Genomic DNA, 25,752 nt, shown 5'->3' on the forward strand with positions numbered 1-25,752 from the left:
ATCCAGCTCATTGCTAACCTGAAACAGTCTCTTTGTCATTACTGCAGTGAAGGGTCAATCGAAATTATGTCTGGATCTGAATGGAGCATGTAATGTTTTAAGGGGGTTAACAGGCCGGCTGCAGAGAAGCTATTTCCTGTGTCTGATGAGTTTAGAACATAGAACATAGGACAGTCCAGCACAGAACAGGCCCTTCAGACCACGATGTTGTGCCGACCACTGATCCTCATGTATGCAACCTCAAATTTCTGTGACCATATGTATATCCAGCATCTCTTAAATGTCCCCAATGACCCTGCCTCCACAACTGCTGCTCTCACAACTCTCTGTTTAAAGAACCCACCTCTGACATCCCCTCTATACTTTCCTCCAACCAGCTTAAAACTATGACCCCTCATGTTAGTAATTTCTGCCCTTGGAAATACTCCCTGGCTATCGACTCTATCTATGCCTCTCATTTTCTTGTATACCTCAATTAGGTCCCCTCTCCTCCTCCTTTTCTCCAATGAAAAAGTCCGAGCTCAGTCAACCTCTCTTCGTAAGATAAGCCCTCCAGTCCAGACAGCATCCTGGTAAACCTCCTCTGAACCCTCTCCAAAGCATCCACATCTTTCCTATAATAGGGTGACCAGAACTGGACGCAGTATTCCAAGTGCGGTCGCACCAAAGTTTTATGGAGCTGCAACAAGATCTCAAACGCAATCCCCCTGTTAATGAAAGCCAAAACACCATATGCATTCTTAACAACCCTATCCACTTGGGTGGCCATTTTAAGGGAACTGCACCCCAAGATCCCTCTGTTCCTCCACACTGCCAAGAATCCTATCCTTAATCTTGTACTCAGCTTTCAAATTCGATCTTCCAAAATGCATCATCTCGCATTTATCCAGGTTGAACTCCATCTGCCACCTCTCAGCCCATCTCTGCATCCTGTCAATGTCCCGCTGCAGCCTACAACAGCCCTCTATACTGTCAATGACACCTCCATCCTTTGTGTCATCTGCAAACTTGCCGACCCATCCTTCAATCCCCTCATCCAAGTCATTAATAAAAATTACAAACAATGGAGGCCCAAGGACAGAGCCCTGTGGAACATCATTCACCACAGACTTCCAGGCAAAATATTTTCCTTCTACTATCACTCGCTGTCTTCTGTTGGCCAGCCAATTCTGACAGCTATGTTCCCCTGAATCCCATTCCTCCTGACCTTCTGAATGAGCCTACCATGGGGAACCTTATCAAATGCCTTGCTGAAGTCCAGATACACCACATCCACAGCTCGACCCTCATCAAATTTTCTAGTCACTTCCTCAAAAGAACTCGATAAGGTTTGTGAGGCATGACCTGCCCCTCACAAAGCCATGTTGACTGCATTTAATCAAGCCATGCTCTTCCAGATGGTCATAAATCCTATCCCTCAGAATCCCTTCTAACACCTTGCAGACGACAGACGTAAGACTTATTGGTCTGTAATTGCCGGGGATTTCCCTATTTCCTTTCTTGAAGAGAGGAATTACATTTGCCTCTCTCCAGTCCTCAGGTACGACTCCAGTAGAGAGCACGGATGAAAAGATCTTTGCAAGTGGCGAAGCAATTGCATTTCTCATTTCCCAAAGCAGCCGAGGACAAATCTGGTCCGGGCCTGGCGACTTGTCAATCTTAATGTTTGACAAAATTTTCAGCGCATCAGCTTCCTCTATCTCTATCCATTTCTGCATGCACACCTGCTCTTCAAAGGTTTAATTCACTACAAAGTTCGTTTCTTTCGTAAAGACAGAAGCAAAAAACACATTTAGGGCTTCCCCTACCTCCTCAGACTCCACACAAATTCCTTATGCTATCCCTGATCGGCCCTACTCTTTCTTTGACCATTCTCTTATTCCTCACAAGTGTAAAATGCCTTTGTGTTCTCCCTAATCCGTTCTGCCAAGCCTTTCTTGTGCCCCCTCCTGGCTCTCCTCAGACCATTTTCAAGCTCCTTCCTCACTTGCCTGTAATCCTCTAGCGATGAGCTTGACCCTAGCTTCCTCCATCTTATGTGAGCTACCTTCTTCCTTTTGACGAGAAGCTCCACCGCTCTCGTCATCCAAGGTTCCTTTATCTTACCACTTCTTGCCTGTCTCAGAGGGACGTATTTATTCATCACTCGCAACAACTGTTCCTTAAACAGTCTCCACATATCTATAGTGCCTTTACCATGGAACAATTGCTCCCAATCCATGCTTCCTAACTCATGTCTAATCGCATCATAGTTTCCTCTTCCCCAATTAAATATCCTCCCATTTTGCCTAATCCTCTCCTTCTGCATAGCTATGTAGAATGTGAGGCAGTTGTGGTCACTATCACCAAAATGCTCTCCCACCACAAGATCGGATACCTGCCCTGGCTGGTTTCCAAGCACCAAGTCTAGAATGGCCTCTCCCCTCGTCGGCCTATCAACGTACTGAGTTAGGAAACTCTCCTGAACACATCTTACAAAAACAGCTCCATTCAAATCTTCTGCTCGAAGGAGGTTCCAATCAATATTGGGAAAGTTAAAGTCACCCATTACAACAACCCTACTACGTCCATACATTTCCAAAATCTGCCGACCTATGCTTCCTTCCATCTCCCTGCTGCTATTGGGGGGCCTGTAGTAAACCCCTAAAGAGGTGACTACTCCCTTGCGGTTCCTAATTTCCACTCATACTGACTCGGTAGGCAGACCGTCCTCAACAATGGAAGGTTCTGTAGCTGTGATACCCTCTCTGGTTAGTAGTGCTACACCCCCTCCTCTTTTTCCCCCCCTCCCTATTATTTTTAAATGCTCTAAACCCTGGGACATCCCAGTTTAGGGCCAGATGCACAACATCAGAGGGCTATAACATTCAGGACTGACTTTGCTCCAAGAAATGTGGTTCTATGGAACATTCTATCCCAGAGAGATATGGAAGTTTAGTCAGTTAAGAGAAGTTAATATATTATTTGGGTACCAAAAAAATTAAAGGGTAAGGGAATAGCACAGGGGAGGTGTTGAGGTAAAAGCTTCCTCCTTTTTTTTGTGTTCTCACACTGTTTGAGCTCATAAAGCTCCATGCCCAATATCGAGGGAGGTGAAGAATTAAGGCAAATGTTGTGATAATGGAAATAAAAATAAGATTCCTGAAGAAGGGCTCATGCCTGAAACGTTGATTCTCATGCTCCTTGGATGCTGCCTGACCTGCTTTTCCAGCAACACATTTTCAGCTCTGATCTCCAGCATCTGCAGTCCTCACTTTCTCCAATAAAAATAAGACAGTCCGAGATGCAGCAATGAAGCTTCATTTAGTCAAATCAAGGATGTAAGGAACAGGAGAGTGTACAGGAGGAGACTTTGAGCTTAAGAGGAACAGAAGGAAAAGGAAAAAGGTTGAAAAATGTTCAACAATATAGATTCAGTCAGGTCAAGGGAATAAACACAGAAAAGGTGAGGGAGAAATGATAGGAACCTGGCAGCCACTGAAGGATTATATCTCACATTTGGTGAATTCATCAATATTGCCAAAGGGCAGGTTCTAGCCCTGCAGATCGGATATCTGCCAGGTATGCATAATGGGTAGAATAGGTTCCATGGGAGGGCTGATTGTCGCTGGCTAGTGGAAATTGTTGGGTGATTAGTTAAATGAACCTCTTTGTTGCATTGCTTTATTACTATCATGTGTACCAAGGTACAGTAAAAGGTGTTGTCTTGTGTGTGCATGATACAATGTTAGCTGCCAAGAAGCTGCAGAGATCAAGATTAACATTAAAAAAAGGTCAATTCAAAAATCTGATAATAGTGTGGAAGAAGCTGTTCTTGAGTCTATTAGTGTATACTGACTTTTATATCATATGTCTAATGGAAGAGGGTGGAAGACTGCTTAACCAGGGTGGGAAGGGTCTTTGATTATGTTGGTTGCTTTCCCGATGCAATGGGAAGTATAGATGAAGTCAATAGATGGAAGGCTGGTTTGTGAGATGGACTGGGCTGTGTTCACAACTCCATTTTCTTTTGATCTTAGGAAGAGCAGTTGCCGTACCACACTGCGATACACTCAGACAGAATGCTTTCTATGGCGCAACAATAAAAATTTGTAAGAGTTTGTAGGAACATGGCAAATTTCCTTAGCCCCATAAGGAAGCCAAGCATTCTTAACCGTAGTGTCAATGTGGGTCAACCAGGCCAGATTGCTGGTGATCGTCACTCCCAAGAACTTGACCATCCCCACCTCAGCACCATTGATGCAAACAGGGGTGTGCCTTCCACTCTGTTTCCTGAAGTCAATGACCAGCACCTTCATTTTGTTGACATTGATGGAGAGATTGTCATCTTTACATTATGGCATTACGCACTCACTCAATCTCTTCCTCTATTCCATATTGTTGTTGTTTGAGATCTGACCTAATACAGTGGTGTCATCAGCAATGGAGATGGTGTGGACTTTGTCACACAGTCATGTACATATAAGGAGTATAGTAGTTGGCTAAGTACACAGCCATGCAGGGCATCAGTGCTGAGAATTATTGTGGAGGTGGTGTTGGTCAGAAAGTTGAGAATCCAGTTATAGAGAGGGGAGCAGAGACCTAGGTCCTGAAATTTGGAATTATGGTGTTGAAAGTGGAGCTGTAGTCAATAAGTAGGAACCTGACCAAGATATTGTTGTTGTCCAGATGTTCCAGGGATGAGTGTCAGGTCAGGAAGATGGTGTCTGCCGTTGACCTGTTGTGCCAGTAGACGAATTGCAAGGGATCAAGGCAATCTGAGAGGCTGGAGATGATGTTAGCCATATCCAACCTCTCGAAGCACTTCATAGTTGTGGAGGTCAGAGTCTCCTAACAGTAGTCATTGAGGCATGCTGTATGATTTTTTCTTTGGCACTTGGATGATGGTGGTCTTCTTGAAGCAGGTGGGGACTTCAGATTGAAGTAAGAAGAGGTTGAAGATCTCTGAAAATACTCCTGCAAGCTGGTTCACACAGGATCGAAGTGCATGGCTGTGGACTCCATCCAGGGTGGTCGCTTTCCAGGGAGTCAGTCTTAGATAACCAATCTAACATCTGTGGTGATGACCAAGGATACAGGTGCATGTGAGGCTCATGGAATGGGTGAAATCCTTTCACTGCCTTTCTGTTCATAGCATTTACAAAATGCATTGAGCTCATCAGAAGGGAAGTACGGTTACCTGTGATTCTGTTCAACTTTGTTTTGCAGCCTGTTATGTCATGTAAGCCCTTGCTACAAACAACGGGTCTCCATGCGGTTGGTCTGGACATCAAGCTAAGTTTGGTATTGCCTCTTGGCGTCCCTGATAGCCTTGTTGAAGGTCATACCTGGATTTCCTGTATAGGCCAGGGTCATCCAACTTGAATGCCTCAGACCTGGACTTCAGCAGAGAGTGGAGCTCCTAGTTCCTCCATGGTTTCCACTTGGGTAACATTCGGATTAACACTGATTGAACTCATTAAAATTACGAAGTATATTTATGAATGAAACACGTCAATGAAGTTTTAAATAATTTGAAAGTTTGTTTCAGCACAAGTCTGAAAGTTACCCCACACAGCTTTAAAACCAATCCAATTACTGAACGGTAATGTATCAGCATCTGGTTAAGGTGACCAGCTAAGCGATATTGGCACCACATCCACCATCGAGGCTCAGTACATACTGGAGCTACTATCTACATCTTCTGTTCTTCAGAAATTCACCAAGGCTCCTTAGACAGCACATTCAAAACTCATGACCTCTTCCATCTATAAAGACAAGTGTAGCAGTTGCTTGGGAACACCATCGCCTGCACATTCCATTCCAAGCCACTCACCATTCTGACTTGGAAGTGTATTGGGAGAAAACGAGGACTGCAGATGCTAGAGCTCAGAGTCGAAGGTGTAGTGCTGGAAAAGCACAGCAGGTCAGGCAGCATCCAAGGAGCAGAAGAATTGATGTTTCGGGCATAAGCCCTTCATCGATTTTCCTGCTCCTTAGATGCTGCCTGACCTGCTGTGCTTTTCCAGCACCATACATTTTGGTTCTACTTGACAAGCCCAGTAACATTATCACTATGTCACTGCCTCCTGCAGAACAAAACTGTAACAAATGTAAATTTATACAATGCTTTCCACATCTGTACCATCAAGAAGTACTTAGGACACATTGGAATATTTCTGAAGTGTCATCATCTATAGATTAGCAAAAACAGCAGCCATTTTACACAGTTAACTTCCATTAGCATCAACAAGAATGCCCAATTGACCTATCTACAGTGATGTTAGCTGATGGATAAATGTTGCCAAAAATACCAAGAGAACACTACTTTTATTTTCACATGCATCTGATCAGGGAAGAATTAAATATCACATTTGACAGGCAGCAGCTATGATATACCTATTCCAGACACAAACACCTTGAATAATCCTGTAGCATTTCCCATTTTTAATCTCTTAATTCAAGAGTGCAAATTTCATACACACTAACGATTGCATTTCAGATGGCATGTTGAAATTACAACATAGCTTTGTATTGCTACACTAGTCTCAATCTGTCTATAATGGACGCCCTCTCTCATTTATTACTTTATCAAAATTCAATTGAAACAAAATATGAAAGAACTCTTACTATAAGTATTGCCATAAGCAGACACTTGTCACTTCGATAATTCCGACACCAAGTGTATGCTTTCAAAGAGTTTCCAGTAAGTTCAATGAGAGACTTTTTGTCTACTACCGATAATTATTACTTATTTTCATAAGCAGAAATATTGGCTTCAAGTTGTTAAGAACCACATCAGAATTTTGAACCAAAGCCGAGGACTGCGCCAGGGAAAATAAAATGCTACAAACCTACACAGAGCTCCTCAGCCCTGCCTATTCCCAGAACTTATTGTTGACTGGCTCACCGCTTTCAGAAAAATGTGAACAGAGTGTGAAGTTACCGGAAATGGATTCCCGAGAGTTGATTAGGAAACTCCTTCGTTACTCTGAATTTCTTTTCCTCAGGTAATTGGCGAAATTGGTATATTATTGGGGGAAATGGTCCGGTTTGAGAGTCGAAGCCTTGTTCAAATATCAATATTAAAGTCCAAGGGCTGAAACTGATGAGGCAGCAGCTAGTGCGAATTTGTCCCAAATTCCTGGGAATTTTTCTTCTTCCTGATCGGTTACATTATATAAATCCTTAAACACAAATATTTTATTCGGTATCCCTCCAAAAAACAAACAAGTTCCCTTTTCAGTTTACTCTTTACTGTTCCTAGCTATCCTCTCTATGTCGCACATCGGGCTGTATCTCGGACTCTCTGCCCCAATTTCCTTCCTCTCTCGGCTGTAAAGTGTGAATTTCAAACCAACCTCGGTACGTCGGCTTAACCCTGTACATGCTGGACCAGTGTCAATTCATCGCTTTTAGAAAATGTTGCACGGGTACCTTTAGATGATCTTAGATGGGAAGATATGTTGACAATCTGTCACCAAGTGGTATCAATTATTTTGAATTTTATTTTGGAAAAACTTTTTTTTTTAAACATTGGCTTTCCAAAACTAATCGAGTGTAGAATACAAACTGGAGTCATGTGGTTTAGTCGGCGATTACCTTAGCTCTAGATCAGGAGGCCCAGCTCAATCGCACCAAGACATGGCTTGGCTGGTGGTGAGAAGGGTTCTGCCTGTGAGATCCTTTATGCATGCCCGGACTCTCAGCCGCACCACACGCTGCCCTCGAAGCGGCTGCGGGGGGACGAGACTGTCACACACCTCCTTCTAGAATGTGCCTATGCAGAGGAAGTCTGGAGAGGAATGCAGTGGTGTTTGTTGAGGTTCATCCCGAGCAGCGCCGTGACGCGGGACTGTGTGCTGTCCGGCCTGTTCCCCAGGACGCACACCAAGACGAACATCAACTGTGCCTGGAGGATCATCAACTCGGTGAAGGACGCTCTCTGGGCGGTCCAAAACCTGATGATCTTCCAGCTGAAGGAGTTGACCCCGACTGAGTGTTGCAGACTGGCACATTCCAAGGTCCAGGACTACGTGTTGAGGGATGCGCTGAAGCTTGGGGCAGCTGCTGCCAAGGCGCGGTGGGGAAAGACCACCGTGTAACACCTGCCTGCCTAAAGAAGAACAGGGGGCCCACCCAGTTATTTGGGCTCTGCTGACACCTCAGCTAAAAATGTAATTGTACAGACCTGTAAATAGGAATGATTACTCTGTTTCGGTATGCAAAGAATTGGAATGTTTACATATGTACGGCATATCCAGTTGTATAGATTATCAAAGTATTTATGAATAAAGTATATTTTTGAAATAAAAAAAGCCTATCTGAGAGATGTGATAAAACATGTCAGAGGCCAAATAAAACCCTGCAGATGCTGGAATCCAAAGTAGAAAAGCAGGAGGTTGGAAGAAGTCGACAAGCCAGGCAGCATCAGGACGTAGAGAAATCAACGAAGGGCTTTTGCCCGAAAAGTCGGTTTTCCTGTTCCAAAGATACTGCCTGACCTGCTGTGCTTTTCCCGCACCACTCTAATCTAGACTCTAATCTCCAGCATCTGCAGTACTCACTTTCGCCTAATGGTATAACCCTTGTTGACCTGAAGCTTGTTGTGTTCTTCCAGCCTCCTGCTGGTCTACTTAAAACATCTCAGAGCACATTCATCAAAACTAAATGAGTGCATAGATAATAACTGCAAGTGTAGACTGGACAGGAGAAGAATATGTGTGTTATAATAATGAGGGTGCGTCCAGGAAGGATCATACTAGTTTGGAGCAAAAAGAGGCCATTCAGCAGTTGGAACTTGCTCTGCCATTGAATGAAATCATGGCTGACCTGACTGTGGTCACAACTCCATACTCCACCCAACCAATAACCTTTGACTCCCTTTGAAAAAAAACTTAAGTCATTCATGAGATGACATCCCAACTTTCCCAGAAGGCAGTTAAGAGTCAATCACGTTGCTGTGGGTCTGGGGTCACATGTAGGCCAGGCTGGGTAAGAATGGCAGTTTCCTTCCCGAAAAGATATTAGCAAACTGTTTTTTTTCTCAACAATCAACTCATAGTCATTGTCATCGTTAGACTCTTAATTCCAGATTTTTATTGAATTTAAATTCTACTCTGAAAGGATTTAAACCTGGGTCACACTCTGCCGAGGACATGGAGGTCCTGGGCCTCCTTCACCGCCGCTCCCTCATCACCAGACGCCTGGAAGAAGAATGCCTCATCTTCCGCCTCGGAATACTTCAACCCCAGGGCATCAATGTGGACTTCAACATTTTCCTCATTTCCCCTTCCCCCATCTCACCCTAGTTCCAAACTTCCAGCTCGGCACTGTCCCCATGACTTGTCCTACCTGCCTATCTTCTTTTCCACCTATCCACTCCACCCTCCTCCTTGACCTATCACCTTCATCCCCTCCCCCATTCACCTATTGTACTCTATGCTACTTTCTCCCCACCCCCACCCTCCTCTAGCTTATCTCTCCACCCTTGAGGCTCTCTGCCTTTATTCCTGATGAAGGGCTTTTGCCCGAAACATCGATTTTACTGCTCCTCGGATGCTGCCTGAACTGCTGTGCTCTTCCAGCACTACTAACCCAGAATCTCTAGTTTAACAGCCCAGTGATAATACCATTAGGCCACCACCTCCCCAAATTGGTATCTGTGAATTATCTATCTGCTATTGCTTTAAAAATATTCAGTGCACCCCACTCTCACTGCTCTCAGAAGATGAGAGTTCACTACAGATTCTGAGAGAAAAACGATACAATCCTCATCTCTCAGGTGAGATATCCTTACTACTAAACTGTGTTCCCTTGTTCTACTTACGACAGACTCCTCTGTTCATTAGAGGGACACAAATTAGTTCTATCAGTGTCAGGAGCACCATGGCAACTTGTACTGTGCCTGTGACAAAAAAAAACAGGAATTACCTGAGAAACTCAGCACGTCTGGCAGTGTCTGTGGAGAGAGAAATGGAGTTAATATGGTGTGTCCAGTGACTCCTAGAGTCATAGAGATGTACAGCATAGAAACAGCCCCTTCGGTCCAACCCGTCCAGATATCCTAACCCAATCTAGTCCCACCTGTCAGCACCTGGCCCATATCCCCCCAAATCCTTCCTACTCATATACCCATCCAAATGCCTCTTAAATGTTGCAATTGTACCAGCTTCCACCACTTCCTCTGGCAGCTCATTCCATACCCGTACCACTCTGTGTATGAAATAGTTGCCCCGTGGGTCTCTTTTATATCTTTCCACTCTTGAGAATTAATAGCAACTGGGAAAAGATGGTATTTATGCTAATGATGGGTGAGGGCAGGGGTGAGCTGATAGGTAGAAACTGTGTTCAGAAAGAGAAAACAAGAAGGCAGATAAATTTGATATAAGCCAGAGAGGAAGAGAAAGTTTGCTGAGCTGAAAGCAACCACATTTCATGATGGACCTGGAGTGTGGGGATGGGTATTGGAAAGGAAGGAGGTGTTCATGCTCTAAACTTGTTAAACTCGATGTTGGGCCTTGAAGGCTGTAAGATCCTGAAGCAGAAAATGAGATGCTGCTCCTCCAGTTAGCAATGAGCCTCGCTGGAGCTGTGCAGCAGGCCTGAGACAGAAATGTTGGCAATAGGAACATGGTGGTGTATTGAAGTGGCAGCAAACTGAAAGCAACAGGGTATTTTTGTGGACAAAATGTAGGTGTTCTGCAAAGCAGTCACCTAGTCTGTGCTTCAGGTCCCCAGTGTAGAAGAGACTGCATTATGAACAGTGAATACAATGGACTAGATTGAGTGAAGTGCTGGTAAATCACTGTTTCACCTGAAAAGTATATCTAGGACCTTGGATAGTGAGGAGGTTATCGAGCAGCATAGTGAGGGAAGAGATCAATCTGAAACTGGTACAGCTGAGAAATGAAGAGAGTCAAGCAGTCAGGGCAGGCAGGGACAAAGCAGAGATCAAGATAGGAATGATAAATTAAACTGTGCTTATTTCAACGCAAGAGGCCTAACAGGGAATGTAGAAGAACTCAGGGCATGGTTAGGAACATGGGACTGGGATTTCATAACAATTACAGAAATGTGGCTCAGGACTGGCAGCTTAATGTTCCAGGATACAAATGCTACAGGAAGGATAGAAAGGGGGCAAGAGAGGAGGGGGAATGGCATTTTCGATAAGGGATAGCGTTACAGCTATACTTAGGGAGGATATTCCTGGAAATACATCCAGGGAAGTTATTTGGGTGGAACTGAAAAATAAGAAAAGGATGATCACCTTATTGAGATTTTATTATAGACCTCCAAATAGTCAGAGTGAAATTGAGAAACAAACTTGTAAGGAGATCTCAGCTATCTGTAAGAATAATAGAGTCGTTATGGTAGGGGATTTAAACTTTCCAAACATTGACTGGGACTGCCATAGTGTTAAGGATTTGATGGAGAGGAATTTGTTAAGTGTGTACAATAAATTTTTTTTAATTCAGTATGTGGATGTACAAAATTTGACCTACTCTTGGGAAATAAGGCATGGCAGTTGATTCAGGTGTCAGTGGGGGAGCACTTTGGGGCCAGCGACCAGAATTCTATTAGTTTTAAAATAGTGATGGGGAAGGATAGGCCAGATCTAAATGTTGAAGTTCTAAATTAGAGGAAAGCTCATTTTGATGGTATTAGGCAACACTGGGGGCAAATGTCCACAGGTAAAGGTACGGCTAGAAAATGAGAAGCCTTCAAAAATGAGACAGAGAGTACAGAGACAGTATATTCCTGTTAAGGTGAAAGGCTGGTAAAAGGAGGGAATACTGGATGACTAGAGAAATTGAGGGTTTCGTTCAGAAAAAGGAGGAAGTATATGTCGGATATAACAGGATAGATCGAGTGAATCCTTATAAGAGTATAAAGGCAGTAGGAGTATACTTAAGAAGGAAATCAGGAAGGCAAAAAGGGGACATGAGTTAGCTTTGCCAAAAGGGTTAACGGTGGCACAGTGGTTAGCACTGCTGCCTCACAGCACCAGGGACCTGGGTTCAATTCCCGCCTCAGGTGACTGACTGTGTGGAGTTTGCACGTTCTCCCCGTGTCTGTGTGGGTTTCCTCCGGGTGCTCCGGTTTCCTCCCACAGTCCAAAGATGTGCGGGTCAGGTGAATTGGCCATGCTAAATTGCCCATAGTGTTAGGTAAGGGGTATATGTTGGGGTATGGGTGGGTTGCGCTTCGGCGGGTCGGTGTGGACTTGTTGGGCCGAAGGGCCTGTTTCCACACTGTAAGTAATCTAATCTAATGAGAATCAAAAGAGTTTTTTATAAATACATTAAGGACAAAAGGATAATTCAGGAGAGAATAGGGCCTTTCAAAGATCAGCAAGGCAGCCTTTATGTGGAGCCGCAGGAGATGGGGGAGATACTAAATGAGTATTTTGCATCAGTGTTTACTGTGGAGAAGGACATGGAAGGTACAGAATAGATGGTGACGTCTTGAAAAATGTCCAAATTACAGAGGAGGAAGTGCTGGATTTCTTGAAATGCATAAAGGTGAATAAATCCCCAGGACCTGATCAGGTGTACCCTAGATCTCTGTGGGAAGCTAGGGAATTGATTGCTGGGCCCCTTGCTAAGATATTTGTATCATCGATAGTCACAGGTGAGGTGCCGGAAGACTGGAGGTTGGCTAACTTGGTGCCACTGTTTAAGAAAGAACATAAGGACAAGCCAGGGAACTATACACCAGTGAGCCTTACATTGGTGGTGGGCAAGTTGTTGGAGGGAATCCTGAGGGACAGGATTTACATGTATCTGGAAAGGCACAGACGGATTAGGTATAGTAAACATAGCTATGTGTGTGAGAAATCATGTCTCATGAACTTGATTATGATTAGATTAGATTAGATTCCCTACAGTGTGGAAACAGGCCCTTTGGTCCGACCAGTCCACACTGACCCTCCGAAGAGTAACCCATCCAGACCCATTTCCCTCTAATTAATGCACCTAACACTATGGGCAATTTAGCATGGCCAATCCACCTGACCTGCACATCTTTGGACTTGGGGAGGAAACCCACGCAGACACGGGGAGAATGTGCAAACTCCACACAGACGGTAACCCAAGGCTGGAATTGAACCTGGAACCCTGGTGCTGTGAGGCAGCAGTGCTAACTGCTGAGCCACTGTGCTGCCCATGTTTTTTAAGAGACACCAAATGCTTAGCTTCATCAATCATGTCCCAGGCTCAGACTCAGAATTGAAGAGAAAGTGAGGTCTGCAGATGCTGGAGATCAGAGCTGAAAATGTGTTGCTGGAAAAGCGCAGCAGGTCAGGCAGCATCCAAGGAACAGGAAATTCGACGTTTCTTCAGGAAGGACTTATGCCCGAAACGTCGAATTTCCTGTTCCTTGGATGCTGCCTGACCTGCTGCGCTTTTCCAGCAACACATTTTCACCTCAGACTCAGAATTGGTCAATTATACTGTTCATTTGTATTCCCTTCTCAGACCAGTCTATGGTTAAACCAAGCAAAACCAAAAACTGCACCTAGCCTCCCACTGTGGGTATTATGTAGGTTCAAGGATGCAGTGCAGGCACTGAGTTGGAGGAGTGAGTCTGGACAGCTTTGTATTGTTAGCCATAACCAGTTCTATCAACCTGAAAAGCAAATCCATAAATATGAGAGATTGTCACCAATCCTCCATGCAGATAATTTTGGAGAAAAATTTTAATCACAGATGATAAGAATGTGGAACTCATTGCCACAACAACTGGTTGAGATAAATAGCTGAGTTGCTTTTAAGAAAAGTCTAGATTTTATGAAAGGGGACCAAGGAATGGCAAGATATGATGATAGGATTTGAAACAGAGTGGTGGAAGAAGGTCCGTACTGGGCAAATCTACAATTTGTCACACCAAAAGCCCTGATTCTCTGTTGTAAAATCTATGTAGTTCTCTGAGTGAAACTCGGCTGGTGGAATTGAATCTAACATTCACTATAAGAAGTTTATAGGCCATTTCTGTCTGTGATTTCTCTCATCCACATTTCCAGAGATTGAGCTAGAAATCTTTGCAGCAACTAGTCCTCGCTTTCTGCAGGATAACTGAGCTAGGAAACTCTCCTACTTATACCACTTGCCTTCAGGTGTGTGAGTAGGATTTATAGGCTGATACATCAACTTGTTTGGCCACGTTATGAATGTATCTTCAACAAATAAGTCCTAGCATCGGACTCAACCAAGAGATTCTGGTCCGGATGTAGGGGCACTACCACTGCACCAGTAAATCTCCCACACAGGTCACTTCTAATGCCAGATAAAACTGATTCAAGTTTCAGAGGACTGCATAAGAATTTCCAGCTTCCCACTGACATCATGTACCAGAGAAATTCAATGAGCTTCTCATTCTCTAGTTCCCATTTCTTGGTAAAACAGTTTAATATTCAGCATCCCAGGTAAAAGGTCAAGACTGATAGAAGAGCATGTGAAAGTTTCAAGGAAGCGTGAAGACATGTCAAATCAGAATCCAGCTGGTCAGAAAAACACAATCTTGTTGAGGAGGGAAGACTATAGAAGGTGATTTTTAAAGCTGGGATAAGTGCGCGAGTATGGGATCCCAGCAGATAATAAAGGGAAGTTGTTTTTTAAAGCAGTGATTTGGGGCACAGCAAGGAGAGATTCCAAGTCAAGTGTTGTTGTCAAAATACTTCAGCTGGATAATCGTATTATGAGAACAGTGATGTTGATAATGCTCAGATTCCAAACTGGACAGATGTATTGCTGAGCTGAAAATGTGATGCTGGAAAAGCGCAGCAGGTCAGGCAGCATCCAAGGAGCAGGAGATTCGATGTTTCAGGCATAAGCCCTTCTTCAGGAACATCAGGCTTCTGCCCGAAACGTCGAATCTCCTGTTCCTTGGATGCTGCCTGACCTGCTGCGCTTTTCCAGCAACACATTTTCAGCTCTGATCTCCAGCATCTGCAGACCTCACTTTCTCCTGAAGATGTATTGCTGAGTCTACACAACCTGTGTGAGTCCAGCAGAAAGTCATCATGTGAAACATTGAGTGTTTCCTTCTGGATTATACGACAAATCAATTTTCTAAATTATTGTCTTTCATTATGACACAACAGATAATCTTCTGACTCAGATTCAAGGGTGTTACCAACTGAGCTAAGCTGACATGTCAGTATAATTTAATAAGCGATCAGATTTAGAAATATACTTCATCGAGGCACAATTTCCTCATTCCTGTTGAACATTCCAACATTAATAGGACTGGTATGAGCTAACAATTCTCTAGAATAACAGAAGGCTCCCTCCTCCCACACAATGCGTGCTCTGCACACTTGAGATTATATGATGTCCACTTCAGCTGGCTTTTTGCACCCAGGGCAATCGTCAAACACAGGAAACCTTCTTGTCTGTCCATCAAAATTATAGCCAGGTCTTACTGGTAGTAGAGCAGCTTTATTTAAATCTGAGAAACCTGACAGGAAAAGTCCCACAGGATATGGCAAAAGGGAGACACAGGAGATAGTGTGTGAGGTACACCCAGAAAATACTGGAAGACCTCAACAGCTCATAAACCATTTGTTGTGGGAGAAACCAAGTTAATGCTTAAAGGTGATGACTTTTCAAATGAAGTGGGGAAAATTAGAAATATACCAGTTTTAAACCATCTTAAAACTGGAATGGTGAAGGATTGAAAAAGAACAGAAAGGACAATTTATCATAGGGTGGAAGATAGGAAAATAAGATTTCAAGAGTTGCTAGCTTAAAGCCAAAATTACTATTCATCAGATGAGAAACAGAAGATGTGCGTACTGGAGCCACCCAAAAGTGAAAGGAAGAGAAAAATGAGTAATACTGAAACAAGCAGCATAAGGAAATAAAATGAGAGTAGAATACAATGTTGAATCTAGACGGCTGTAAAATACTGAACTGAAAGTGAAGTGTTGTTCATTGGAACATTGTAGGATGCCAAGACAGAGAGTTCAGCATGAGAGCATGGTGGAAAGTTTTAAAAAATTCATTCATGGGCTGAGGGCATCACGAGCTAGGCCAATATTTATTGCCCATCCCAGAAAGCAGTTACAGGTCAACCACATTGCTGTGGATCTGGCGTCACATATATGCCAGACCAGGTAAGGATGGCAGTTTCCTTCCCTAAATGATATTTGTGAACCAGATGGGTTTTTCCAACAATGGATTCATGGTCAGCATTAGACTCTTAATTCCAGATTTTTTCATTGAATTCAACTTTTACCATCTGCTGTGGTAGGATTTGAACCTGGGTCCACTGAATATTTCCTGGGTCTCTGTATTAACAGGCCATTGCCTCCCCCTCTCCCAAGACTGCGTACTTGGGATTATGTTTGCAAACCAAATAGAGGTGTTTCACAAAGTGAGCTCTCAATCTACATTTATCTCCTGAAAGTATAACAAACTGAATTGAGCAGCAAATCTGGCTACCAAATCGAAACAAACGCGTGGAAACCATTGCATGGTGAGGAGAGGAAGTGAAAATGAAAATGTTGCCTCTCTTGTTCTTGCGTGGCATGGGGTGAATGGGAAAGGGAGGTGTACAGGTAACTGATGAGTGAACTTGGAATGGTAAAAGGGCACATGGGGTAGTATTTATATTCCTAATGCAGTTTTAAAATTTAGACAAAAAGATAAAGAGTCAAAAATTAAGTTTGCTGCTCCATGACTCTAACCCCAAAAAAACCATTAGACTGTGTGGAGTTTGCACATTCTCCCCGTGTCTGCGTGGGTTTCCTCCGGGTGCTCTGGTTTCCTCCCACAGTCCAAAGATGTGCAGGTCAGGTGAATTGACCATGCTAAATTGCCCATAGTGTTAGGTAAGGGGCATATGTAGGGGTATGGGTGGGTTGCGCTTCGGCGGGTCGGTGTGGACTTGTTGGGCCGAAGGGCCTGTTTCCACATTGTAAGTAATCTAATCTAATCTAAACAGTGATAAGACTTGAGAGGAAACCAACAGCCACCTATGGAAGAATGCAATCCTGATGAATTTCCTTCTACTTTGTTGCTAGTCTATTCACCAAGATTCCAGCTCAATTTTCAGCAGAAGTAACAAGAACTAAGCACAGTTGCCAAAATATTGCAGTTAAGAGTTACATAAACTTTATTGCAGGTACATAGCTTGAGGGAATAGTATTTTCCATTACTATGCAACAGCTTGTGTGACTCAGAAGCAGTTAGAGAGAATCTACTAATGGGTACGTTAAAATTTGAGAACTCCAAAATTTAGCAAAAACAACTGCTGTAGCATGCAACTCAACAGTTCTCAAAAGAGGAACTTAGGAGTTTTGAAAGTCACAGCTTTATCCCGTGATGGCCTTAGCAGTTGTTACTCGCTGTTTTTAGGTCTCGATTTGTGCTGTAAAGGTAAGCATTAACTGAGCTTTGCATTGCTCTTTTTTCTTGGTATTTTAGCAAAACAAGCAAGGGGTGTTATTATTAGGAGGCAAAGTGGGACTTACTCTATTTGACAAGATAATCAGGGTATCATTATTCTGAATCAAATCTTACCTTCATCATGTGAAAGTGCTGCCTTGGATATCTAATAGACATCACACCCCTTGGATTAGGTTCTGAAGGTAAATATAGAAAACCTCCTCAAACCAGTGTGTACTGATCAATGCCAGGCCTCAATGAAATACTTTAAAAAGGTGAAGGATATAATTTTCCAAGCGTGCAGGATGGTGAGAATTATCACTTGTTTCTGGTTACCAGCAGAAATGCCAGAATGCAGAAAGCACTTTTCATCAGAGTTTTGGAAGTTAAAGGTAGCAAATCTTTCCAAGGTTTTGAAGGCTCCTGATGTGATAAATAGTAAAAGACTATTTGAACAGTTACAAAGATTCATCATACCTAAAAAGATATTAACTGGACAAAGAATGGAATTTGGGTCATCATGAAAATTGAATGAATGCTGTCCTTTGCAGTTGTACATTCAAGTTCAGAACACTGAACTTGATACTGTGAATTATTAACAAAAGATTCTAATAGGAGATAAACACTTTAAAAGTTAACCTGTCATTGTAACATGGAAATATAAACAAAATACTGGTGTTTTCCTTTAATTAATCAGGTCAGCAGGTCTCCAGCTGTCTGCCTTCAGAATGATACAACATTAAAAGGGAGTTAGTTTAGATTATTTCCTCTTCAATCAGATTTTAAACATATTCTTCAAGGGAAGAACGAGACAGAACTCACAACACCAATATTTATGTTGCTGTAGATAGAGAGAAAAATAATTTGTATTTATATAGGAAAATACCACATGTCAATTTGTTTTTGAAGTGCAGTCATTTACGCGGAAAAATTTGCATTAAATTCCCAAATACAGCATTGAGAAAATAGTAGTTAATCTGTTACTTTCCTGAAGCTGCCTTGACCATCACATTGGATACTGGTTAACAGGAACAAAAGGTAGTTCTAGAGACACATGAAACAATGTGAAATGTCCACCTGAAGAAATGGGGCTTCCCCATTTCTTTCCTGAACAGAAACACAGCACTCCCACAGTGCTGCATCTTTATTTTATTTATTCATGTGTGGGATGTGAGTGTCGCTAGCTAGGCCAGCATTCATTCTGGGTCAGTGGTGCTGGAAGAGCACAGCAGTTCAGGCAGCATCCAACGAGCAGCGAAATCGACGTTTCGGGCAAAGCCCTTCATCAGGAATAAAGGCAGTGAGCCTGAAGCGTGGAGAGATAAGTGAGAGGAGGGTGGGGATGGGGAGAGTAGCATAGAGCACAATCGGTGAGTGGGGGAGGAGATGAAGGTGATAGGTTAGGGAGGAAAGGGTGGAGTGGATAGATGGAAAAGGAGCTAGGCAGGTCGGACAAGTCCGGACAAGTCATGGTGACAGTGCTGAGCTGGAAGTTTGAAACTAGGATGAGGTGGGGGAAGGGAAAATGAGGAAACTGTTGAAGTCCACATTGATGCCCTGGGGTTGAAGTGTTCCGAGGCGGAAGATGAGGCGTTCTTCCTCCAGGCGTCTGGTGGTGAGGGAGCGGCGGTGAAGGAGGCCCAGGACCTCCATGTCCTCGGCAGAGTGGGAGAGGGAGTTGAAATGTTGGGCCACAGGACAGTGTGGTTGATTGGTGCGGGTGTCCCAGAGATGTTCCCTAATGCGCTCTGCTAGGAGGCGTCCAGTCTCCCAAATGTAGAGGAGACCGCATCGGGAGCAACGGATACAATAAATGATATTAGTGGATGTGCAGGTAAAACTTTGATGGATGTGGAAGGCTCCTTTAGGGCCTTGGATAGAGGAGAGGGAGGCGGTGTGGGCACAGGTTTTACGGTTCCTGCGGTGGCAGGGGAAAGTGCCAGGATGGGAGGGCAGGTCATAGGGGGGCGTGGACCTGACCAGGTAGTCACGGAGGGAACGGTCTTTGCGGAAGGTGGAAAGGGATGGGGAGGGAAATATATCCCTGGTGGTGGGGTCTGTTTGGAGGTGGCGGAAATGTCGGCGGATGATTTGGTTTATACGAAGGTTGGTAGGGTGGAAGGTGAGCACCAGGGGCGTTCTGTCCTTGTTACGGTTGGAGGGGTGGGGTCTGAGGGCGGAGGTGCGGGATGTGGACGAGATGCGTTGGAGGGCAACTTTAACCACGTGGGAAGGGAAATTGCGGTCTCTAAAGAAGGAGGCCATCTGGTGTGTTCTGTGGTGGAACTGGTCCTCCTGGGAGCAGATACGGCGGAGGCGGAGGAATTGGGAATATGGGATGGCATTTTTGCAAGAGATAGGGTGGGAAGAGGTGTAATCCAGGTAGCTGTGGGAGTCGGTGGGTTTGTAAAATATGTCAGTGTCAAGTCGGTCGTCATTAATGGAGATGGAGAGGTCCAGGAAGGGGAGGGAGGTGTCAGAGATGGTCCAGGTAAATTTAAGGTCAGGGTGGAATATGTTGGTGAAGTTGATGAATTGCTCAGCCTCCTCTCAAGAGCACGAGGTGGCGCCAATGCAGTCATCAATGTAGCGGAGGAAGAGGTGGGGAGTGGTGCCGGTGTAATTACGGAAGATCGACTGTTCTACATAGCCAACAAAGAGACAGGCATAGCTGGGGCCCATACGTGTGCCCATGGCTACCCCTTTGGTCTGGAGGAAGTGGGAGAAATTGTTAAGGGTGAGGACCAGTTCGGCCAGACGAATGAGAGTGTTGGTGGAAGGGTACTGTTGGGGACGTCTGCAGAGGAAAAAAACGGAGGCCCTGGTCATGGCGGATGGAGGTGTAGAGGGATTGGATATCCATGGTGAAGATAAGGCGTTGGGGGCCGGGGAAACAGAAGTCTTGGAGGATGTGGAGGGTGTGGGTGGTGTCTTGAACGTATGTGGGGAGTTCCTGGACTGCCCGTTCCTAGTTGCCCTTAAAGTGGTGGTGGTGAGCTGCCTTCCTGAACCGCTGCAGTCCACCTGCTGTGGGTTGACCCACAATGCCCTTCCTGGTCTGTGAGATAGCTCTCCCAATTTTGGCACTAGACCACAGAGGTCACTAAGTGAGACTTTGCAGGGTCAACACGGCTGTCTTTTCCGGTGCCAAGTTTGATGCCGGGTGATCACTCCAGTTTCATCTCTTTGAGACTTTGTAGCGATTGGTACAACTGAGTGGCTTGCCATGCCATCTAGAGGACAATTGAGAATCAACCACATTGCCGTGGGTTTGGAATCACATGTAGGCCAGACCGGGCAAAGACAGCAGATTTCCTTCCCTAAAGGACATTGTTGCTGCCATTGAACAACATCAGAAGTCACATGACACCAGGCTTTATTCCAACAGGTTTATTTAAAATCATAAGCTTTCAAAGCACTGCTCCTTCGTCAGGTGATTTCAAATAAACCTGTTGGACTATAACCTGGCGTCGTGTGACTTCTGACCTAAAGGACAAAAGTGAAGCAGAAAGATTTTTCTTATAGTCATCAGTGGATCTTCAATTCTAGAGTTTTTAAAAATTCAGTTAAATTCTACCATCTGCTGCAGTGAGATTCAAACCTGGGTCCCCAGAACTTCAGCAGAGTTTATGTTTGAATAGTCTAGCCATAATACCACTAGGCCATTACTTGTGACTTCCCCACTAGAATATTATATGCCTAAATCCTGGAGGTAAGCTTTAAACTCACAAGAGATTTTAATTCATATTAGTACTATCAACTGGTCCCAAGCTCACATGGAAACAGGTTAAATATTTGTTACTTTGAACTGTGTCAACCAACAGATTTGTTATTTTTTTTACAAAAGGCAAAGGTAACATAGTCAAAAATGTCCAACAGCTTCTGAGGAACTAAAGGCAATTCTACTGAATGAATAATGTTAACTGCCCCAAACTTTTATCAAACTTTTAAAATGACAATTGATGTTGGTGATTCGGGTCGGTGCAGTCTAATTGCAAAATGAAGAATCGGGAATAGAGAAGCAGTGAGGTACTTTTTTTTAATAAAAAGAAATTGAACCAATATCAGAAATAGTAGTCAACAGTAGTAAACTCTTAAGTTTATGTTTATCACGGCCACAAAGAAACATTAATATACACTGACTTTCATCCCGTGGCTTTTGTCGAAAAATTTAGAATTTGAAATGAGAAACTATTTTGATTGAGCTTATCAGGTGACCCATATAAGAATTGTTCACATTGCTGGAAAGGACTATGTAATTGCAGACACATCAAGAACATGATGATGCTGGAATAGATTGAAATTTTGAGAAGAAAAGAAACAAGGAATTCTACGAATTCTGCCTCTAGCGTGAGTTGGGGTGACTGAATGCAATTGTGTTTTATTTACTGTATACACATCATATTTACCTTATGAAACACATTTTAAAATGGTATTTCATCTCTTTAGCTTTGCAGACTTGCAAGGACAACATATATTTTATTTGCAATATAAATGGAGGTTTGGACAGCAGTGCTGTGGGGAAAGAACCAGTTGCTTCTTTTATAACTCAAAACAAAAGTGGAATTGTGTGGTGTTCATTCGTTGATTACATAAGAACATGTAACTTTTACTGACATTAGATTTGATATTTCCATGAGACAAATTAGCATTAGGTGCCTTTGGATTTGGAATGGAAAAGTAACTGCAATGATAGCGTTTAAATTGTCTTTAAGTAACAGTTTGATACAGAACTGAGGAGACAGCACGTTTGGGCTCCAAATGCCTGTAAACAAGGCAGATTCCCCCCTCATACACAGAATGGAAAATAATTAACACTCAAGGACTAAGGTCTAATTGACCAGCTACTGAATTGAGAATCATTGCAGTCGATAACAATGTGATAGAATTGTCAAAAAAAACAAACACAATGTTGAGAAAGTCACTTAGTTTACCTTGTGTTTTGGACACTTGATTCACAGACTTTTTTTTCCCTATATTTTCGACTTCACAATATTCCTGTAAAATTAGAATAGAATATAAGAGAATCCCTACAGTGTGGAAACAGGCCATTTGGCCCAACAAATCCACACCGACCCTCCGAAGAGTAACCCACCCAGATCCATTCTCCCTACCCTATTACTCTACATTTACCCCTGACTAATGCACCTTACCTATACAGCCCTGAACACTATGGGCAATTTTGCATGGCCAATTCATCTAATCAGCATCGGTCTTGTGTATACTATTTGTGAATGAATGTATCGATCTAAAGGATGTCCAGTTTAACTTTGCATGTTTGTAATTAATAATCTATTTTTGGTATATCAGATAATAGGCTGTTGTAACAAATTAGTTTTTTTATTTTCAGTTCATTGATGAACCCTGGTGAGAGTTTCTTTCATATTCAATAGTGGTCACAGTCAGGTATCAGCCACTGTAGAGATTAATCAATTTCACATAGAGTTGTGGATTTCTAACTCAAACTCTGTAGAGTTTGATTTCTAATGCACTCTTCCCATCAGAATCGTGGCAACAGTCACTGGTCAGAATCACAATCTATCTTTATATCACCTTTAATATAGTAAAGCATCCCAAAGTTCTTCACAAAACCAAACCACATTAGGAAATACTAGAAGCATGTCACAGCAGGTGATCCAAAGCTTGGTAAAATGGACTGGTTTGAAGGAACACATTAAAGGAGGAGAGAAGCAAAGGAATTTTGGAGCTTGAGGCCTCAGTAACTGAAGGACTACTCTCCCGATGGCAGAAGAGTTAAAATAGAGGTCAGAATTCAAGACGTGCAGCTAATAGTTTGTAGAATCATTATAAAATGATAGAATGTGACCATGGAGGAAGTTGAAAATAAGGACAGAGATAGAAACAGATTGCGTTAGTAATAATGTTGATGTTAGCAAATTATCAAACATATCTAGAAAAAGTGTAAATACTGTGGTTCAGCCTCAGTTTCTACAATTTCCTCATTTCCCCTTCCCCCACCTCACCCTAGTTCCAAACTTCCAGCTCAGTACTGTCCCCCTGACTTGTCCGACCTGCCTACCTCCTTTTCCACCTATCCACTCTACCCTCTCCTCCCTGACCTATCACCTTCATCCCCTCCCCCACTCACCCATTGTACTCTATACTACTCTCTCCCCACCCCACCCTCCTCTAGCTTATCTCTCCACGCTTCAGGCTCACTGCCTTTATTCCTGATGAAGGGCTTTTGCCCGAAATGTCGATTTCGCTGCACTTTGGATGCTGCCTGAACTGCCGTGCTCTTCCAGCACCACTGATCCAGAATCTGGTTTCCAGCATCTGCAGTCATTGTTTTTACCTCAGTTTCTAAGAAGGTATCAATGGTTAGAAAATGGACATCTTGGCAGGACTTACAAACAATGGACTCCTTATTCCCAATATTTAATTAGAACAATGCAAGATGCCAGGTAATCAGTCCAATAACTTAGAGGCATTAAGGGTTGAGCGATGTTGTTGTAAGGTAGAGCCAAGTGGTGTCAACATACAAGTGAAATCTGATGTTTTTTATGATAATGTTGTTTTGGGGAAACATGGAGGTGAGAATAGGAGTAGGCTAAAGATAGATCCGAATGGATATTAGAGGGAACAGTACAATACAAGAAAGGAAAGCCATTGTAAAAGTTCTGAAGATTCATATTGGACTCAAAACGTCACTTCTGTTTCTCCCTCCACAGATGCTGCTGGATCGGATGAGTTTAAAACACAGAAAATGGGAACATTCAGCCGTTCGAGCATGCTCTGCCATTGAAAATGATCACAGCCGATCATCAAATTCAGTACCCTGTACGTATCTACTTTCTCCCCATACTCTTTAATCCCATTAGCGCTAACAACTATATCTAACTCCTTCTTGAAACATTTGATGTTTTGGCCTCACCCACTTTCTGTGGCAGGAGGATCCATGGCTCACCACTCTATGGGTGAAGACGTTATCAGGGATAGGTAGCATGGTTTTGTGCAGGGAAGGTCGTACTCTACCAACTTAGAATTATTTGAGCAAGTGACAAAGTTGATTGATGAGGGAAGGGCCATAGTTGTCACATACATGGACTTCAGTAAGGTTTGATAAGGTTCCCCATGGTAGGCTCATGGAGAAAATGAAGTTGCATGGGGTCCAGGGTGTACTAATTAGATGGATAGGGAACTAGCTGGGCAACAGGAGACAGAGTAATAGTAAAAGGGAGTTTCTCAAAATGGAGACCTGTGACCAGTGATGTTCCACATGGATCCGTGCTGGGACCACTGTTGTTTGTGATATACATAAATGATCTGGGGAAAGATTTAGGTAGTCTGATTAGCAAGTTTGCAGATGACACTAAGATTGGTGGAGTAGCAAATAGTGAAGGGGACTGTCAGAGAATACAGACAGACTGGAGAGTTGGGTGGAAAAATGGCAGATGGAGTTCAATCTGGACAAATGTGTGGTGATACATTTTGGAAGATCTAATTCAAGAGCGAACTATACAGTAAATGGAAAAGTCCTGGGGAAAATTGATGTACAGAGAGATCTAGGTGTTCAGGTCCATTGTTCTCTGAAGGTGTCAATAGAGTGATCAAGGCAGCATATGGCATGCTTTCCTTCATTGGACAGGGTATTGAGTACAAGAGTTGACAGTTCATGTTACAGTTGTATAAGACTTTGGTTTGGCCACATTTGGAATACTGCATACAGTTCTGGTCATCACATTACCAAAAGAATGTGGATACTTTGGAGAGGGTGCAGAGGAGGTTCCCTAGGATGTTGCCTGGTCCGGAGGGCACTAACTATGAAGAGAGGTTGAGTAGATTAGGATTATTTTCATTAGAAAGTCGAAGGTTGAGGGGGGACCTGATTGAGGTCTACACAATCATGAGAGGTATAGATAGGATGGATAACAAGAAGCTTTTTCCCCACAGTGGGGGACTGAATTACTAGGAATCATGAGTTCAAAGTGAGAGGGGAAAAGTTCGGGGGAGATATGTGTGGAAAGGTCTCTATGCAGAAGGTGGTGGGTACCTGGACCGTGTTGCCAGCGGAGGTGGTGGAGGCGGGCACGATAGCGTCATTTAAGATGTGTCTAGAAAGGGCAAAGGGGTACAGACCCTTAGAAAATAGGCGACAGGTTTAGGTAGAGGATCTGGATCAGCACAGGCTTAGAGGGCCAAAGGGCCTGTTCCTGTGCTGTAATTTTCTTTGTTCTTTGTTTTATTTCTCCTTGTCTCAGTCCCAAATGGTTTACCCCATAATCCTTAGACTGTGATGGCTGGTTCTGGACTCTCCCATCATCAGAAATATCCTTCCTGTGTTTACCCTGTCTTGTCCTTTTAGAATTTAAAGGATTCTAGGAGATCCTTCTCCTATCCCCTCTACAAATTCTCCAATTTC

At 43.4% G+C, this 25,752-nt stretch overlaps 1 protein-coding gene across 1 annotated transcript in view; it reads right to left on the bottom strand.

The window, feature by feature from the left end:
• Positions 1 to 7,275, bottom strand: part of fes (FES proto-oncogene, tyrosine kinase) — a 57,048-nt gene extending 49,773 nt beyond the window's left edge. Inside the window, exon 1 of the mRNA XM_060853591.1 lies at positions 6,926 to 7,275. The gene's annotated coding sequence lies outside the window, so the exon portion shown is untranslated. The remainder of the gene's footprint in view (positions 1 to 6,925) is intronic.
• Positions 7,276 to 25,752: the final 18,477 nt, after the last annotated feature.

Source organism: Hemiscyllium ocellatum, chromosome 42 (assembly GCF_020745735.1).
Source record: "Hemiscyllium ocellatum isolate sHemOce1 chromosome 42, sHemOce1.pat.X.cur, whole genome shotgun sequence".
In the NCBI taxonomy this organism is placed as follows: domain Eukaryota; kingdom Metazoa; phylum Chordata; class Chondrichthyes; order Orectolobiformes; family Hemiscylliidae; genus Hemiscyllium; species Hemiscyllium ocellatum.